The sequence below is a fragment of the Babylonia areolata genome, chromosome 35 (assembly GCF_041734735.1).
Source record: "Babylonia areolata isolate BAREFJ2019XMU chromosome 35, ASM4173473v1, whole genome shotgun sequence".
In the NCBI taxonomy this organism is placed as follows: Eukaryota; Metazoa; Mollusca; class Gastropoda; order Neogastropoda; family Buccinidae; genus Babylonia; species Babylonia areolata.
Window position 1 is genome coordinate 3,595,806 of NC_134910.1, and position 19,139 is coordinate 3,614,944.

At 46.1% G+C, this 19,139-nt stretch overlaps 1 pseudogene across 1 annotated transcript in view; it reads left to right on the forward strand.

The window, feature by feature from the left end:
- The window catches only part of LOC143277764 (MYCBP-associated protein-like), a 56,034-nt pseudogene extending 38,793 nt beyond the window's left edge, over nt 1-17,241 (forward strand). Inside the window, exons 20-23 of the transcript XR_013053785.1 lie at nt 4,259-4,330; nt 10,224-10,339; nt 11,420-11,614; nt 16,278-17,241. The product of XR_013053785.1 is annotated as an MYCBP-associated protein-like (transcript). The remainder of the gene's footprint in view (nt 1-4,258; nt 4,331-10,223; nt 10,340-11,419; nt 11,615-16,277) is intronic.
- Nucleotides 17,242-19,139: the final 1,898 nt, after the last annotated feature.

Below are 19,139 nucleotides of genomic sequence, written 5' to 3' on the forward strand. Positions count from 1 at the left end.
TTTCCATAACCCACCGAACGCTGACATGGATTACAGGATCTTTAACGTGCGTTTTTGATCTTCTGCTTGCATATACACACGAAGGGGGTTCAGGCACTAGCAGGTCTGCACATATGTTGACCTGGGAGATCGGAAAAATCTCCACCCTTTACCCACCAGGCGCCGTCACCGTGATTCGAACCCGGGACCCTCAGATTGAAAGTCCAACGCTTTAACCACTCGGCTATTGCGCCCGTCCATAAGAGACTAATTCACCTTCACTGTCGCTGGTCCCAAAATCTAGGGGGAGGGGATGTGTGTGGGGGGGGGCCGGGGGGGGGGGGGGGGTCAGGGGGGCGCTGCACTCCTGAACACATCACCAACAGTCACCATTTCTAGCAGTGTTGGAACCGGCCCTGAGTTTGGGTTAACTCACTCAGTACGGCCAGTCCTCTCTTCTCTACACAGACCCCTCGGATGGCCAGTGGGTGTCTGAATGACCCAACCTTTAGCTTCCGTCGTCAGAATTGTGGTATTCTTTGTCAACATTTACGTCTTCAGTATAAGAGCCTTCCGCTTGCAATATTTTGATGGTGGTAATTGGGGTGAAACGCTGTTAACGTCGTCTATTTCGCCGTTCGTATGGAGAGAGTTAAAGCTCCTCTCAAGAGACTATATGGGTAGTGTTCAGATTCTGTTAAGACTTCGTTTTATTGTTGCTGCTGCTGAAAGTTTGCCATGAAATAAGAAGGGGGAAGAAAATGAGAATAGTGGTTGTAGTTACGGTTTCTTGCCGTATTTCTACTTTTTTTTTTTTTTTTAAACATGTTTTAATTGGACGGTTTTGTTTAGAGTTGTTGTTGTTGTTGTTGTTGTTGTTGTCATTTTTTGAGCTGAGAAGTCATGCAGGATGTCTGAAAGAAGCTGCTGGTGAGATTTGAGTATTGGTTATCTTTCTCGCTTAACCCTTTCACCGCCAAACTCGCCTTTATGCCCAGGCGTGGTAGAGGACCCATCTCACTGAAAGGTGACCATTCATTGGTCTGGTATCCATGAACCTACCTGCTCTTAATGTTCGGTGGTAGGATAGACCATATTTTCTATACATCGCAGGGGGGGAATCCCCAGCTATTCTTAGCCGCTGTCTTTTCACTGTGTTTATACCACAAGGGAATTTTGTACTCTAAATTGACTGGCAGTGAAAGGGTTAATCAGTTTCTAGTTGGAAAAAAAAGTTGTGCTCTTCTTGTTTGACTAGGTTTCAGGTGCTCCGCTCATAATCTTAAAATTTAGGAAGTGTCGTGGCCTAGAGGTAACACATCCACCTAGGAAGCAAGAGAATCTGAGCGCACTGGTTCGAATCACGGCTCAGCCGCCGATATTTTCTCCCCCTACACAAGACCTTGAGTGGTGGTCTGGACGCTAGTTATTTGGATGAGACGATAAACCGAGGTCCCGTATGCTAGCATGCACTTAGCGCACGTAAAAGAACCCACGGCAACAAAAAGGTTGTTCGTGGCAAAATTCTGTAGAAAAATCCACTTCAATAGGAAAAAAACAAATAAAAAACCGGATGCAGGAATTTTTTTTTTTTTTTTTAAAAGGGTGGCGCTGAAGTATAGTGATGCGCTCTCCCTGGGGAGAGCAGCCCAGAGAAATCTGTTGCGATAAAAAGAAAAACAAATAACAAATACAATTACAAATAGTGTCATGTCCTTGGGGAAAGGCACTTCACTTCCATTGACCTCTCTCCAGCCAGTTGTGAATGGGAACCTGACTTTGGCTGGAGAAGGTTGAAACAGGCAGGAGGGGGAGACCAGGCCCCACCGTACAGTGCTCAGCTCTAGACACAGTGGATGTGAACTGACCACCTCCATGGGAGGAGACCAGGCCCCACCTTACAGTGCTCAGCCCTAGACACAGTGGATGTGAACTGACCACCTCCATGGCCACAGCAGGCTCTGGGGACATTGTACCTTTAACCGATGGGCGCAATGGCCGAGTAGTTAAAGCATTGGACTTTTAATCTGGGGGTCCCGGGTTCGAATCTCGGTGACGGCGCCTGGTGGGTAAAGGGTGGAGATTTTTTTCCGATCTGCCAGGTCAACATATATGCAGACCTGCTAGTGCCTGAACCCCCTTTGTGTGTATACAGCAAGCCGAAGATCAAATACACATGTTGAAGATCCTGTAATCCATGCCAGTGTTTGGTGGGTTATGGAAACAAGAACATACCCAGTATGCACACCCCCGAAAACGGAGTATGGCTGCCTACATGGCAGGGTAAAAACGGCCACACACGTAAAAGCCCACCCGTGTACATACGAGTGAACGAGGGAGTTGCAGGCCACAAACGAAGAAGAAGTACCTTTAACCTTTATGTAGGCGTCGTAAAGACAGCATTTGTGTAACAAAGTGGCTTACAGGATATTATGCTACATCTCCCCCTCCTTCCCCTCCTCCCCCCCCCCTCCCCGTTCATATTAATGTCTTTGCCATATGCATATTTTCTCAACAAAAAATAAGGAAGGCAAGTCATTTTAATGGCTTGCCCTGTTACACATTTGCATTGAATAAGATGAATATTTTGAAATTATGGCATATGTTAAATGTGCAGTTCAGATGATTAGTTTAAGATGATGATGATGGCATGTCTTTGTGAACAAAGATTTATGGAGATATTCTTGGTCTTGTGCAGTCAGCAAATGAATTAGCCACCTTTTTTTTTTTCTTTTTTGAAAAAAAAAAAAAAAAAAAAAAAAAATATATATATATATATATATATATATATATAAAGTGAAAATGTCACTATCATTGTGTTCATTTCTTTTTGAAAAATCTATTTCAGAATCGCAGATTTGCAAGTACGGTTTGATTGTAGTGGAATGTTTCTAGCACAAAGTAGACGTGTTCTTCTTCTTCTTTGACATTGTTTTTAACAGACTAGCAAGATTGGTTTATGCAAAGATTTGATTAGATTAAAACTTTTTTTTTTTTTTTTTTGTTTTGTTTTTTTTTTTTTTTCATAACACAAGTAGATTTGTGCCGAAAAGACAGATAAACTGATGCTCTTCTCATAGATATTTTCATTTATGTTTTTTTTTGTTTGTTTGTTTGTTTGTTTGCGGTTTGTTTGTTTTTTTGTTGTTGTTTTTTTTTGTTTTGTTTTTGTTTTGTTGGGTTTTTTTGCATAGTTTACTTGATCAGTGGAAGACTTTTTTTTTTTTTTTCCCCGGACTTTCTTGGGTCGACCACCGTTTTATTTTGTATATGAATTCATTATAACAATTCAGAGTAGATGGAAAAGAAAGGGGGAAAAAACAAAGAAAGAAAAAAATGAATACAGTGTACATTAACAATAACATTGTCATCGTAAGTCAGTGGAAGACTTTATTGACAGCTGTTATGCTAGAACAGACCGGTTTTATATTGGGTGATGATATCTCAAAATTTTGGTATCTAAAGAAAAATTACGTGCACATAAAAGACCAAAAAAAGAAAGAAAAAGGCATGTTAATCACTGATCATATTTAATAATGATAATAATAATAATAATGATTATTATTATTATTATATTTATATAGTGCTGAATCTTGTGCAGAGACAAATCAAAGCGCTCTCGCACCAGTCATTCAAACGCATGCGTAACTCTAAAACTGGACTTTTCCCCCAGGTTAAGATAAAGATTCTGTTTCATTTCGTTTCGTTTCGTTTGTTTAAATCCCACTCAAAAGACCAGAGTGTGGACAGAAAAGACTCCAGGGCAGGTCAGAAGCGGAGTCGTTAATCCCTGATCTTATTTCCCCATGTTAAAATAAAGGTTCTGTTTTATTTCGTTTTGTTTCGTTTCGTTTGTTTAAATCCCACTCAAAAGACCAGAGTGTGGACAGAAAAGACTCCAGGGCAGGTCAGAAGCGGAGTCGTTAATCCCTGATCCTATTTCCCCACGTTAAAATAAAGGTTCTGTTTCATTTCGTTTCGTTTCGTTTGTTTAAATCCCACTCAAAAGACCAGAGTGTGGACAGAAGAGACGTCAGGACAGGTCAGAAGCAGAGTCGTTATTCCCTGATCCAATTTCCCCACATTAAGAAAAAGATTCTGTTTCATTTCGTTTCGTTTGTTTAAATTCCACTCAAAAGACCAGAGTGTGGACAGGAAAGACCCCAGGGCAGGTCAGAAGCGGAGTCGTTAATCCCTGATCCTATTTCCCCACGTTAAGATAAAGATTCTGTTTCATTTCGTTTCATTTCGTTTCGTTTGTTTAAATCCCACTCAAAAGACCAGAGTGTGGACAGAAGAGACGTCAGGGCAGGTCAGAAGCGGAGTCGCACCACCACCATGTCTGATTCTGGTGAGATGCAGAGTGCAGTCTGCCAGACCCCTCCCCCGTGTTGAGCCTGGGCCTCTCCTGTAGCTTGACTAGTGCTTTATGTGTGTGTGTGTGTGTGTGTGTGTGTGTGTGTATGTGTGTGTGTGTGGCAGGTGTTGCTACCAGGCTGGTGCTTTGTGGTTTGGTTTTGTTTTTTGTTGTTGTTGTTGTTGTTTGTTGTTGTTGTGTTTTTTTGGGGGGGGATGATGGATGGGTTGGTTTGAAATGGTGGGTGTGGAGTGAGTTTTTGTATTTGGGTGGTTGAGGTTATTTCAAGGATCAGAATGTGTTTTATCAAACTTCAAAAAACAACAACAACAAATAAACAAATAAATTATAGAGGAGGAAAAACTGATAAATTGATCTAAAGTCTTGGGAAAGGAGGAATCTGTAAGGGTTATGTTTTTTTTTTAAATAGTTTTTTGGTGGTTTTTGTTTTTGGTTGTTGGTTTTTTGTTTGTTTGTTGTTGTTTTTAGTCATTTTTTGCACATATGTGTGTGTGTTTGTGTACTTGTGTGTGTGTGTGTGTGTGTGTGTGCACATTCGTATGCACATGTGTATGAGAATATGTGAGCATTTGTGTACAGGTGCATGTGTGATTTAGTGCGTGTCTGTGTGTGACACGCATGCTTTTTTTTTGCTTTTTTTTTTTTTTTTTTTTTGTCATTGCTTTAAGAGAGAGGGGGTGTGAACAAGATCCTAAAAAAAAAAACTGAGAACAGCGCAGGGACTGTTGTGACGTAGTACGCTTCTTGAGCGCCGCCAGTGACAAGTTTGGCTTGTGCAGTGTGTGTCAGCAGGGTAGCATCAGAGTAGACCAGTGCCAGCTCACGGCTGCAAGTGTGCAAAGAGAGAGAGAGAGAGAGAGAGAGAGAGCGTTTGTCAGTTTGTTTGCTTGTTTATGATGGGTGTGTGGTGGTAGTTGTGGTGATGGAGGCTGTGTGGGTGTGTTAACACGTTAGTGCTGCTGCTGCCCGGCGTTGGTGAGGTGCTTGTTGTGCGGTTTGTGTAACCTGCTGGTTGATTGACGGAGACTTGTTAAATAGCTGGTGGTGGTGGTGGTGTGTGTGTGTGTGTGTGTGTGTGTGTGTGTGTGTGTGTGTATTTTGTATTTTGTATTTGTTGTGTTTTTCTTGGGTTTATATATATATATATATATATATATATATATATATATATATATATATATATATATATATATATATATATATATATATATATATATGTGTGTGTGTGTGTGTGTGTGTGTGTGTGTGTGTGTGTGAGTATTAGAGCTAGTTTTGGCTTTGTGGGCATGTGCGTGTGTGTGTATGTGTGTGTGTGAATTTTTGTGTGTTTGTATTGGGGGTTTGGGCTGTGGGGGGAGGTGGGCGTGTATTGGGGGTGTGCAGATTAGTCTAGGGCATATATCCCTAACAAACCCTTAAAAAAAACAAAAACAAAAACAAAAAACAAACGCTCAAGCGTTTTAAGATTTTAGTTGAGGTTGTCTTCAGAAAAAAAAAAAGAAAAAAAAAAGAGTTCATAGAAAGCTCAGGTATATTCATTTGATGGGAACATCTACCTACAGCCACCAACTGAAGGAATAAAATGTATTTAAAAAAATCACACACACACACACACACACACACACACACACACACACACACACACACAGGTAGATAGATGGATAGATATATCAGCAAGTGAATAGATAAACACACACAGAGAAAAAAAAAAACCAACCAAAAAAAAAAAAAACAAAAAAAAAAAGAAAAAAAAAAAAAAAAACGAAAAAACAAACACCTTGAATAATCATTTAGAAGTCACAGAGAGAATAAAGTCACGAGACGTGAGAAGAACCCAGTGGATAGTTGATTTCTGTCGTGACATTCTCCTTCTGCAATATCCAAACCCGCTGGAGCTGTGTGAGCGTTGACATTTTGTCATGATGTCAGCAGTCAGACACTGGTCTTTTTTCCTTTTTTAACTCACTCAGTACGGCCAGTCCTCTCTTCTCCTCTACACAGACCCCTCGGATGTCCAGTGGGTGTCTGAATGACCCAACCTTTAGCTTCCGTCGTCAGAATTGTGGTATTCTTTGTCAACATTCACCTCTTCAGTGTAAGAGCCTTCCGCTGGTAATATTTTGATGGTGGTTATTGGGGTGAAACGCTGTTAACGTCGTCTCTTTCGCCGTTCGTATGGAGAGAGTTATTAAGGTCTTGAAATACTGACACAATATGCGAAGTGGTTACGGTGTTGGACTTTGGATCTGAGGATCCTCCTGGGTTTGATCCCAACATTGATGGAGTAAGAGTGGAGGTAGGTTCTGTCGGATCTTCCCAGTCGTGTCATGTACACGCTTACATGCAGGAGATCAAATACGCATGTTAAAGATCCCGTTATTCGTATTTGTGTTTGCGGAGTTGTTGAAACGTGAAGATACCCAGCAGAAGAAGAAGTCATTTTAGAAATTCATTCTGTGTTACAACAGTGGGCCTTGCCATGTGCAATACTTCATGAAGTATTTGTGCACCGAGCTGAATAACACACACACACACCCCGCCCCCCCCTCCCTCCCCCCCCAAAAAACAACAAAACAAAACAAACAAAAAACAGAATTCAATGGGATGTCGTCTTCTGTTTCAATTTCAGCAGGACGCGTTCGTTCAAGTGAGCATTTCACGTATTTGTTGTTGGTTATTTTTATTGTTGTTGTTGATTTTCATTATTCACTTTCTTTTGCCTTTTTTATTTTAATTTTAACAATGCACGCACACACAAAAATCACAAATCACAAAGCACAATCTTATTTCTGTTTATCTGTCCCCCACCAAGATAAATCACATGTGCACCCAGGGGCTTGGGTGGGGGGGGGGGGATGTTGTTTAAAAGTGATTTCATCTTTCATTTATCAGGGTGATGATACTAACCGGCGCTGTTCACAAAATAATGAATGGCCACACTTGCAGTCATAGATTATCAAAATTACACCAATTGGCACTTTTTGTTTTCTTTCAGTTTTGTTGTTGTTGTTGTTGTCCGACACAGCTTCTGGGTCACTGTTCAAGCTTTGATGACTTTTTTTTTTTTTTTTTTTTTTTTTTTGCTGCCCCATCATCTGCACCGTTTCAGTGGCATTACTCCCACGCCGCTCATTTAGATTCCCCCCTATACACGGCCACACCCGGGTTCGTCCGTCGCAGTTCCAGCGTCGGCAGTCCACAGGGAACCATCGATGTTAGGTCGCCAGGAGGCCACACACCAGAGGAGACCCTGCATTGCTGCTGAGTCACTTCGGTGGTGTTCAGTGGTGCCTGTTCTATTTTAACGTACTCAGGACACCACCACCTACTAAGCCCCCCACTAACGACAACAATGGCTCAGTCGCGGAGCCAGACTGAGTAAGCGTCCCCCCCCCCCCCCCCCCCCCCCCCCCCGAGTGGAGACCGCTACCACGTCCTTCAAACAACAGCCCCCCTTGAATCTGCCGACACTGACGACATTGACAGGACTCACCCCAAGCACGGAAGTGGAGGGGTATCGAAACTGAGGTCACCATGAGAGCAGTTGATGACATTTTCTACCAAACTGCGTCACAAAGCTAGTTGGCACTTTTATTTTTCTTGTGTGTGTGTGTGTGTGTGTTTATTTTGTTTTGCAAACGAGGGCTACAGCACCAGGATCACTGTTAACACGCTGTTAACATTTTCTTCCTGACTTACATCATCACAAAACTGCTCAGCTCAAGCATCAGATCTGGTTTCTAAGCACACAGACGTCCAGCAAAATGAATTGACTGAAATATGATTTTTAGTAGAGTCATCATGTGTCAGTTCTGTCCTGCATGATTGAATGATTGTGTGTGTGTGTGTGTGTGTGTGTGTGTGTGTGTGTGTTTGTTTGTTTTTCGTTGTCTCAGGTCAGTATAGCCAAAAAAACGTCAGAAGCTGACCGCAACACAGTTTCAGGACGAGATCCTAAATGGAGTGTGGAAATTATTTTGATTCAGAATTTGATGATTTTATTCAGGATGAAATGAAAAAAAGATCTTCTGTTGTTGATGATTGGGGGAAAAAAAGAAGAAGAAAAAAAAAAAAAAAAAGAGAGAGACAGGGTCAAATAGCATGTTTGGTGAAATTGTGTGGCACCAGCTAGGGAGTGTGAAGAGGGAGAGTACTCAGAATCGTCGTTCAGTTTAGTATCACTATCAGTATCAGTAGCTCAAGGAGGCGTCACTGTGTTCGGACAAATCCATACACGCTACATCACATCTGCCAAGCAGATGCCTGACCAGCAGCATAACCCAACGCGCTTAGTCGGGTCTTGAGAAAGAAAAAAAAAAGTATCATGTATCGTGGAAGATATTCTCATTCCCTTTTCCTGAATTGTGTTTGTTTGCATATAAAATGTTTACGTGTATTGGTATGAGTGTGCAAGTGAGGGGAGGGAGGGGGTGTATGGAAGTGGGTGATTACAAGTGTGTGTGTGTGTGTGTGTGTGTGTGTGTGTGTGGTAGGGAGAGGGGGGAGGTATGCAAAAGGAAAATCCCTTGCAAAAATGAATGATACAACATATGTGAAGTGATCAAGTCAATGTTTATGAGTACGCTTTGTGTCACTAATTATTTTGATGGAAACTGGTTACGTGGTGGTTTTTTTTTGTTTTTTTTTTGTTGTTTTTTTATGGTGATGATGTGTTCTGGAATTTGGTATAATTATGTGTTTTCTAGTCAAATAACTATGACCTTCATTGCAAGGGGGAAACAAACCAACAACAACAACAAAAAAAAAAAAAAAAACCAACCAAAACAACAACAACAAAAAGATTTACACGTAAGTTTATTCTTGACCAGAGTTTTCTGCCCTTAGTTAGGGCACCCAGAAAGAGAAGTGGGCGAGCAAGCCTGATGTGTTTTAACAGCAGACATGATGCGACAATTATGGATCAGTCTTTTGACAACTTGGAAATGTTGAGGGGGGGGGGGGGGGGGTTGTTTTTTCTGACATTCAGTATGTCAGTTGTCATCATCATCGTGCCATGTCACGGCAGTACCGACACAGGTGTGACACGTCATGGCAGTGCCGACACAGGTGTGACATGTCATGGCAGTGCCGACACAGGTGTGACACGTCATGGCAGTGCCGACACAGGTGTGACATGTCATGGCAGTGCCGACACAGGTGTGACACGTCATGGCAGTGCTGACACAGGTGTGACATGTCATGGCAGTACTGACACAGGTGTGACACGTCATGGCAGTGCTGACACAGGTGTGACACGTCATGGCAGTGCTGACACAGGTGTGACATGTCATGGCAGTGCCGACACAGGTGTGACATGTCATGGCAGTACTGACACATGTGTGACATGACATGACAGTACCGACACAGGTGTGACATGCCACGGCAGTACCGACACAGGTGTGACATGACATGACAGTACCGACACAGGTGTGACATGCCACGGCAGTACCGACACAGGTGTGACATGCCATGGCAGTACTGACACAGGTGTGACATGTCATGGCAGTGCTGACACAGGTGTGACATGTCATGGCAGTGCCGACACAGGTGTGACATGTCATGGCAGTACTGACACATGTGTGACATGACATGACAGTACCGACACAGGTGTGACATGCCACGGCAGTACCGACACAGGTGTGACATGACATGACAGTACCGACACAGGTGTGACATGCCACGGCAGTACCGACACAGGTGTGACATGCCATGGCAGTACTGACACAGGTGTGACATGTCATGGCAGTACTGACACAGGTGTGACATGTCACGGCAGTACTGACACAGGTGTGACATGTCATGGCAGTGCTGACACAGGTGTGACATGTCATGGCAGTGCTGACAAAAATGTGACATGTCATGGCAGGCGACAGTCGGAAAGCAGGCCGGCCAGCAGACAAAGGAAAAGCCGAAGCCACCAAGGATAAAAAGCCGGCTGCTGCTGCTGCTAAAGACGCTAAGGCCGGGAAACCTGGGAAAGAGGTAGTGTCTGTGTTTGCGTGTGTGTGTGTGATGTGTGTGTGTGTGTTTGTGTGTGATGTTGTTTTTGTTTGTTGTTTTGTGAGTGTGTGTGTGTGTGTGTGTGTGTGTGTGCGTGCGTGTTGGATTTGTCTGTCTGTCAGTCTGTGAGTTATGTGTTGTGTGTTGTGTGTGTATATATAGGTGGCATAATTCGTGTGTGTGTGTGTATGCCAGTGTGTATGTGCACATGTTTGTCTGTCTTCGAAGTGCGTCAGTGTGCACATGCACGTGTGCGTCCGTGCGTGTGTGCGTGCGCATAAGAAGGCGAGACTCACCGCCTGCTTACAGACACCTGACCCAAGACCTGTACTTCAATTCAATTCAGTTCAAAATACTTTATTATCTGCTTCAACCAAAAAAACAGAAAATTTTCTTTAGGCTCACTTAAAATAAAATGCCCGTCAGCAAAAAAAAAAAAAAAAAAAAAAAAAAAAAAAAAAAAAAAACTGACACACCCTTCACTTATCACCATGCACACATCAATTATTATGTAAAAAGAAAAACATGTGGATAAGATACTATTACATTATGATTCAGAGTGTAACAACTGTGTGTGTGTTGCGTGTGTGTCCGTGCGTGTGCATGCATCGTTTTGTGCGTGCGCACGCGCGCGCGCGTGCGTGTGTATGCCTGCGTGTTGAGCGTGCGTGCGTGCGTGCGCGCGCACGCGCGCGTGTATGTGTACGTTTCAATCATTATAAAAAGGAGAATATTCAGTAAGATAATGATAACATTTAAAAAGACAAATGCTTATCAACAGATAAAACCGAAAAACGAATGAGCAACTGGCACACCCTTTCTTGATCACAGCGTACATATGAACTATAATGTTAAAAGAAAACATTTAGGTAAGAAAACAAAAAACAAAACAAAAAAAAACCCCAAAAAAAACCATTTTAAGATAAAGTGAAACATTTCAATGCTACGAGTATAAAAGGAAAATATTCAGTGAGATAATTATTATTATACTCTCTCTCTCTCTCTCTCTCTCTCTCTCTCTCTCTCTCTCTCTCTCTCTCTCTCTCTCTCTCTCCACCACAGACGCCCAAGCCGGAGCCCAAGGCCAAGGCCCCAACCCCCTCCGTGGCCAAGAAGGCCGCGCCCTCCCGACCCCCCGGGGGCGGAGGGGGTCCCGAGCCCCGCACCTCCACCCCCACCTCCCCTCCACACTCCCCGCTCTCCCAGGAGCAAGGAGAGGCCATGGAGAGGAGGTACAGGGAGAAGTTGTACACACAGGTGAGTGAGTGTGTGTGTGCGTGTGACAGGTAGACACAGGTGTGTGTGTGTGTGTGTGTGTGTGACAGGTAGACACAGGTGTGTGTGTATGTGATAGGTAGATACAGGTGTGTGTGACAGGTAGACACAGGTGTGTGTGTGTGTGTGTGTGTGTGTGTGTGTGTGTGTGTGACAGGTAGACACAGGTGTGTGTGTGTGTGACAGGTAGACACAGGTGTGTGTGACAGGTAGACACAGGTGTGTGTGTGTGTGATAGGTAGACAGGTGTGTGTGACAGGTAGACACAGGTGTGTGTGTGTGTGTGTGTGTGACAGGTAGACACAGGTGTGTGTGTGTATGTGATAGGTAGATACAGGTGTGTGTGACAGGTAGACACAGGTGTGTGTGTGTGATAGGTAGATACAGGTGTGTGTGTGTGTGTGTGTGTGTGTGTGTGACAGGTAGACACAGGTGTGTGTGTGTATGTGATAGGTAGATACAGGTGTGTGTGACAGGTAGACACAGGTGTGTGTGTGTGATAGGTAGATACAGGTGTGTGTGACAGGTAGACAGGTGTGTGTATGTCATAGGTAGATACAGGTGTGTGTGACAGGTAGACATAGGTGTATGAGAGGTAGACGCATGTGAGTGACAGGTAGACAGAGTTGTATGTGACAGGTAGACAGAGGTGTGTGACAGGTAGACGCATGTGAGTGACAGGTAGACACAGGTGTGTGGGGGGTGACAGGTAGACACAGGTGTGTGGGGGGTGACAGGTAGATACAGGTGTGTGGGGGGGTGACAGGTAGATACAGGTGTGTGGGGGGGGGTGACAGGTAGACACAGGTGTGTGGGGGGTGACAGGTAGATACAGGTGTGTGGGGGGTGACAGGTAGACACAGGTGTGTGGGGGGTGACAGGTAGACACAGGTGTGTGGGGGGTAACAGGTAGATACAGGTGTGTGGGGGGTGACAGGTAGACACAGGTGTGTGTGGGGGTGACAGGTAGACACAGGTGTGTGGGGGGTGGCAGGTAGATACAGGTGTGTGGGGGGTGACAGGTAGATACAGGTGTGTGGGGGGGTGACAGGTAGACACAGGTGTGTGGGGGGTGGCAGGTAGATACAGGTGTGTGGGGGGGGTGACAGGTAGACACAGGTGTGTGGGGGGTGACAGGTAGACACAGGTGTGTGTGTGTGGGGGGGGTGACAGGTAGACACAGGTGTGTGGGGGGGTGACAGGTAGACACAGGAGTGTGGGGGGGTGACAGGTAGATACAGGTGTGTGGGGGGTGACAGGTAGACACAGGTGTGTGGGGGGTGACAGGTAGACACAGGTGTGTGGGGGGTGACAGGTAGATACAGGTGTGTGTGTGTGTGGGGGGGGGTGACAGGTAGACACAGGTGTGGGGGGGTGACAGGTAGATACAGGTGTGTGGGGGGTGACAGGTAGACACAGGTGTGTGGGGGGGTGACAGGTAGACACAGGTGTGTGTGGGGGGGTGGCAGGTAGACACAGGTGTGTGTGTGTGGGGGGGGGGTGACAGGTAGATACAGGTGTGTGGGGGGTGACAGGTAGATACAGGTGTGTGGGGGGTGACAGGTAGACACAGGTGTTTGGGGGGTGACAGGTAGATACAGGTGTGTGTGGGGGGGGGGGGGGTGGGGTGGCAGGTAGACACAGGTGTGTGTGGGGTGACAGGTAGACACAGGTGTGTGGGGGGTGACAGGTAGATACAGGTGTGTGGGGGGGTGACAGGTAGACACAGGTGTTTGGGGGGTGACAGGTAGATACAGGTGTGTGTGGGGGGGGGGGGGTGGCAGGTAGACACAGGTGTGTGGGGTGACAGGTAGATACAGGTGTGTGGGGAGTGACAGGTAGATACAGGTGTGTGTGTGTGGGGGGGTGACAGGTAGATACAGGTGTGTGTGTGTGTGTGTGGGGGGGGGGGGGTGACAGGTAGATACAGGTGTGTGTGTGGGGGGGTGACAGGTAGATACAGGTGTGTGGGGGGTGACAGGTAGACACAGGTGTGTGTGTGGGGTGACAGGTAGACACAGGTGTGTGGGGGGGGTGGCAGGTAGACACAGGTGTGTGTGTGAGGGGGTGACAGGTAGATACAGGTGTGTGGGGGGTGACAGGTAGATACAGGTGTGTGGGGGGTGACAGGTAGACACAGGTGTGTGGGGGGTGACAGGTAGATACAGGTGTGTGTGTGTGGGGGGGGTGACAGGTAGATACAGGTGTGTGGGGGGTGACAGGTAGATACAGGTGTGTGGGGGGTGACAGGTAGACACAGGTGTGTGGGGGGTGACAGGTAGACACAGGTGTGTGGGGGGTGACAGGTAGATACAGGTGTGTGGGGGGTGACAGGTAGACACAGGTGTGTGGGGGGTGACAGGTAGACACAGGTGTGTGGGGGGTGACAGGTAGATACAGGTGTGTGTGTGGGGGGGGGGGGTGGCAGGTAGACACAGGTGTGTGGGGGGTGACAGGTAGATACAGGTGTGTGTGTGTGTGGGGGGGGGTGGCAGGTAGACACAGGTGTGTGGGGGGTGACAGGTAGATACAGGTGTGTGGGGGGTGACAGGTAGACACAGGTGTGTGGGGGGTGACAGGTAGATACAGGTGTGGGGGGGTGACAGGTAGATACAGGTGTGTGTGGGGGGGTGGCAGGTAGACACAGGTGTGTGTGTGTGGGGGGGGGGGTGACAGGTAGATACAGGTGTGTGGGGGGTGACAGGTAGACACAGGTGTGTGGGGGGTGACAGGTAGATACAGGTGTGTGTGTGTGGGGGGGGGTGGGGTGGCAGGTAGACACAGGTGTGTGTGGGGTGACAGGTAGATACAGGTGTGTGGGGGGTGACAGGTAGATACAGGTGTGTGGGGGGTGACAGGTAGATACAGGTGTGTGTGTGTGTGTGGGGGGGGTGACAGGTAGATACAGGTGTGTGTGTGGGGGGGGTGACAGGTAGATACAGGTGTGTGGGGGGTGACAGGTAGATACAGGTGTGTGGGGGGTGACAGGTAGATACAGGTGTGTGGGGGGTGACAGGTAGACACAGGTGTGTGTGTGGGGTGACAGGTAGACACAGGTGTGTGTGGGGGGGGTGGCAGGTAGACACAGGTGTGTGTGGGGGGGGGTGACAGGTAGATAAAGGTGTGTGGGGGGTGACAGGTAGATACAGGTGTGTGGGGGGTGACAGGTAGACACAGGTGTGTGGGGGGTGACAGGTAGATACAGGTGTGTGTGTGTGTGGGGGGGGTGACAGGTAGATACAGGTGTGTGGGGGGTGACAGGTAGATACAGGTGTGTGGGGGGGTGACAGGTAGACACAGGTGTGTGGGGGGTGACAGGTAGACACAGGTGTGTGTGTGGGGGGGTGACAGGTAGACACAGGTGTGTGTGGGGTGACAGGTAGACACAGGTGTGTGGGGGGGTGACAGGTAGACACAGGTGTGTGGGGGGTGACAGGTAGATACAGGTGTGTGTGGGGGGGGGTGGCAGGTAGACACAGGTGTGTGGGGGTGACAGGTAGACACAGGTGTGTGGGAGGTGACAGGTAGACACAGGTGTGTGGGGGGTGAAGGTAGACACAGGTGTGTGTGGGGGGGGGTGACAGGTAGATACAGGTGTGTGTGTGGGGGGGGTGACAGGTAGATACAGGTGTGTGGGGGGTGACAGGTAGATACAGGTGTGTGTGGGGTGACAGGTAGACACAGGTGTGTGGGGGGTGACAGGTAGATACAGGTGTGTGTGTGTGGGGGTGACAGGTAGATACAGGTGTGTGTGTGGGGGGGGTGACAGGTAGATAGAGGTGTGTGGGGGGTGACAGGTAGACACAGGTGTGTGGGGGGTGACAGGTAGATACAGGTGTGTGGGGGGTGACAGGTAGACACAGGTGTGTGTGTGGGGGGGGTGACAGGTAGATACAGGTGTGTGTGGGGGGGGTGACAGGTAGATACAGGTGTGTGTGGGGGGGGGTGACAGGTAGACACAGGTGTGTGTGTGGGGGAGTGACAGGTAGATACAGGTGTGTGGGGGGTGACAGGTAGATACAGGTGTGTGGGGGGGTGGCAGGTAGACACAGGTGTGTGGGGGGGTGACAGGTAGACACAGGTGGGCGACAGGTAGACAGTGTTGTGTGTGACAGGTAGACACAGGTGTGCGACAGGTAGACAGGTAGACACGTGTGTGTGACAGGTAGACGCATGTGAATGACAGGTAGACACAGGTGTGTGACAGAGTTGTTTGGTACATGTATTTTCATGCTGTCTGTAATCTGTGGTGCCATTGCGCTTATCACTTTGTGCTGAACTATATGTGCGGTGTCGATGCAGATGTACTTACTTGGTGCTGTAATCTGTGTGTACTGTGTTGGTGCAAATGTACTTACTTGGTGCTAAACTGTGTGTACTGTGCCAGTGCAGATGTACTTGGTGCTGAACTCTTTGTGTGCTGTCGGTGCAGGTGTGCTTACTTGGTGCTGAACTGTGTATGTTGTGTTGGTGCAGATGTACTTGGTGCTGAACTGTGTGCATGCTGTGTCGGTCGGTACAGATGTACTTACTTGGTGCTGAACTGTGTGTGTTGTGTTGGTGCAGATGTACTTGGTGCTGAACTGTCGGTCGGTACAGATGTACTTACTTGGTGCTGAACTGTGTGTGCGCTTTGTCGGTGCAGATGTACCTGATTCTGGGGAAGAAGTTGGAACAGATGGACAGCATCTTTCAGCACTCCCTCTCTGATTCCTAGGCACCGGCGTCCTGCTGAACCGTGCTCAGTATTTGCGTGCACACACACACACATTACATACTCACTCATGCACATTACATACTCACACATGCACACACAGATACAATCACACGCATGCACTCATGCACATTACATACTCGCATACACACCCACACGCACACTGACTTTGCGCGCACTATTGTTTGATAAAGATATTTGCGAAACATTGAGAAATCCATACCCCACCCCACCTCTACCCCCCCACTGTCTGCACTCATCTGCACGTTTATGCGCGCACACACACACACACGCGCACGCCTGCCTGCCTACACGCATGCTGAAATAGCTGGATACACGGAGCACTTGTTGATGTGTTTGTGTACTGGAGTGTGTGCATTATGAAATCCTGACTAGCACGTAGTTAATCGTTTGTGAGGCTCAACACTGGTAACAGATCAAAGTGTTATTTCACACACACACATATATATATCTCCCATGTTTGTTTCCTCATGTTTTGTTTTTGTTTTTGTTTATAATGTTTTTAAACACATTGAGCGATTCAAATATTGAATTGGGAGACCAGAAAATCCCTGTAATGCAAGGGTCATTTAGAAAAAAAATAAAAAAATAATAATAAAAACTGAAAGAAAGAAAAAAAATAGTTTAATACCTCTGGAACTGACAGGCTTCGAGGATTTTAGATTTTCAGGAATTTTTCAAGTTTTTTTGTGTGTTTTTTTTTTTTCTCATCAACTCTCCTTGCATTGATGATGATATGGATTGCAACAGCTGAGTGGTTAAAGCGTTGGACTGTTAATCTGAGGGTCCCAGGTTCGAATCACGGTGACGGCGCCTGGTGGGTAAAGGGTGGGGATTTTTACCATCTCCCAGGTCAACATATGTGCAGACCTGCTAGTGCACATCCCCCAAAGCGGAGTATGGCTGCCTATATGGCGGGGTAAAAACGGTCATACACGTAAAAGCCCACTCGTGTGCATACGAGGTAAACGTAACCCCCCCCCCCCCCCCCCCCCCCCCCCCCCCCCCCCCCCCCCCCCCCCCAACAACAACAACGACAAAAAAGCGGATTAATAAACTTTTTATGACTGATGCATTATAAAAACAAAGTTTTTTTTATTGCGTTTATGTTTTGTCACACACACACCCCATTGCAATTTATGGCCAGGTTTGAGTCTTGGAATGTAATCTTTAATTTTATATTGTGTTTATTTTTTGTCATATAATTATATATATATACACCCCACTGCGATTTATAGCTAGGTTTCAGAGTCTTGGAATGTAATCTTTAGAACCGTTTCGATCTATGGCTAGATTTGAGAGTTATGGAACATACTTATATTACCTTTGTGATTTATAATTAGATTTTGGAGTTGAAGAACATATTTACCTTGAGAATTCTGATATGACTGATTTGTATTTGTCCATGGAATTTTTATTTATTTATTTTGTATTTCAATGATCTGTGATGCATGTATTTGGTATTTTCAGGAAAATTCCGTCCATCAACTTTTTTTTTTGTTGTTGTTGCTGTTTTGTTTGTTTTGGGGGGTTGTTCTTTGTGATTTGTTTTTAATATATTTGCTATTAAACTGGTCATTTCATTTCTTGGTGTGAAAATAATGTTGTGCTTCGTCGCTTGAACAATAAAAATATATATATATATATATATAGTCAGTTGTGTCCGACTATGACCATCAGAACAGCAGAGGAGGCAACTGCTGTTCCGACTGTTCGGGCTAGAATTTGATTATAGTGGAGAGTGTCTTGCCCAAGTTACATCCCCACTCTCTCGGCCAAGAGGGTTTTAGGACAGTCGGCATTGGGATGGTTCCCAAAGGCCAACTAGCCCACAAGGCTGCAGCACTAAGAGCCAGTGCAATTTTGCCTCCTAGTTTGAGAGTCATAGTCCTTCACAAAAGACTAAGCTGTAAATGGTTTCCCATTGACTGGAGAAACCATTGATAATACAGCTCTCACTTTACTGTTGGCCCAAATGTAAACTTATGTCAATCTGTGATATAAGCCGAGTGTTGGGCCATAATATTAGTCATCCTGTAAAATCATGCTCATGCCTTTACAATCTTTCATCGTTTTTTTGTTGTTGTTGGGGTTTTTTTTGGTTTTTTTCTCTCCCTTTCTTTTTTTTTTTTTTTCCTCGAGAACCCCACAATGGTACCTTATGCCAAATATATTTCAGCACATGGATTTTGCTATCCATAAACATGTCACAAAAAAAACACCATGTACACATTCCAGACAAATGATATGACACAACATTTATTTTTTTTACAAATGTAAAAGCTTTCCATGGACAGTAATGTCGTCGTCGTCTTTTTCTTCTTCTTCGTCGTCGTCGTCGTCGTCTTCTTTTTTTTCTTCTTTTTTTTTCTCCTCATTTTCACTTGACCGTAACTACCTTGTGAATGTCACTGTGTGAGAGGAGTAGCCTGCTACTGTGTGAGAGGAGTTGCCTGCTACTGTGTGAGAGGAGTAGCCTGCTACTGTGTGAGAGGAGTAGCCTGCTGCTGTGTGAGAGGAGTTGCCTGCTGCTGTGTGAGAGGAGTAGCCTGCTGCTGTGTGAGAGGAGTAGCCTGCTGCTGTGTGATGTGGGCACTGTGACTGCCTTGCAGGCTGGATGGTTTGGGTCTGCTCCTGTGACATTTTCAGGGGGTTGGGGGCGTTTGCTTATTTTGCATGTCTGAATTTTTAGGTAGGTGGGGGGCGTTTGCTTATGTTGCGAGTCTGGATTTTTTTTGGGGTGGGGACGTTTGTTTTTGTTTTAAGTCTGAA